The 411-nt window shown below is 37.5% G+C and overlaps 1 pseudogene; it reads right to left on the bottom strand.

The window, feature by feature from the left end:
• Positions 1-91, bottom strand: LOC128251387 (U5 spliceosomal RNA; annotated as a pseudogene; the record flags this gene model as incomplete).
• Positions 92-411: the final 320 nt, after the last annotated feature.

Genomic DNA, 411 nt, shown 5'->3' with positions numbered 1-411 from the left:
TATATAGACTCATTAAAATGTTCCTCTCCACGGAAATCTTTAGTAAAAGGTGAAAGATTTATCCGCTCCGGGTGAGGAGAAACCAGAGTTAGGGTTATGAGAGACGCGTGCCGTCAGTAATTACTCGGGGTAGGGAGTTGGTGAACTTTATGTAGTAAAACACAAAATATAAGCGCAACACAGGCGCGCAACTGAGTTGAAGGCAGATTTACTTCTGCCTTTATAACACGTAGGGAAAACATTGTTGTAGCAGTGCACGTATACTACAGCAGTACTCTGCATAGCTTAAATACTGGGATTGAAAAGCAGGGGAGAATTATACCTGCCTAATCTATGAAAAAATTAAGTATTTTGCATTTTATGCAGAGTAATCAGTGTAACATATATCAATATACATATATATATATATAT

The sequence above is a fragment of the Octopus bimaculoides genome, unplaced genomic scaffold, assembly GCF_001194135.2.
Source record: "Octopus bimaculoides isolate UCB-OBI-ISO-001 unplaced genomic scaffold, ASM119413v2 Scaffold_105674, whole genome shotgun sequence".
NCBI lineage: Eukaryota > Metazoa > Mollusca > Cephalopoda > Octopoda > Octopodidae > Octopus > Octopus bimaculoides.
The sequence above is the reverse complement of the archived record's forward strand: the minus strand, read 5'-3'. Positions and strand labels throughout refer to the sequence as shown.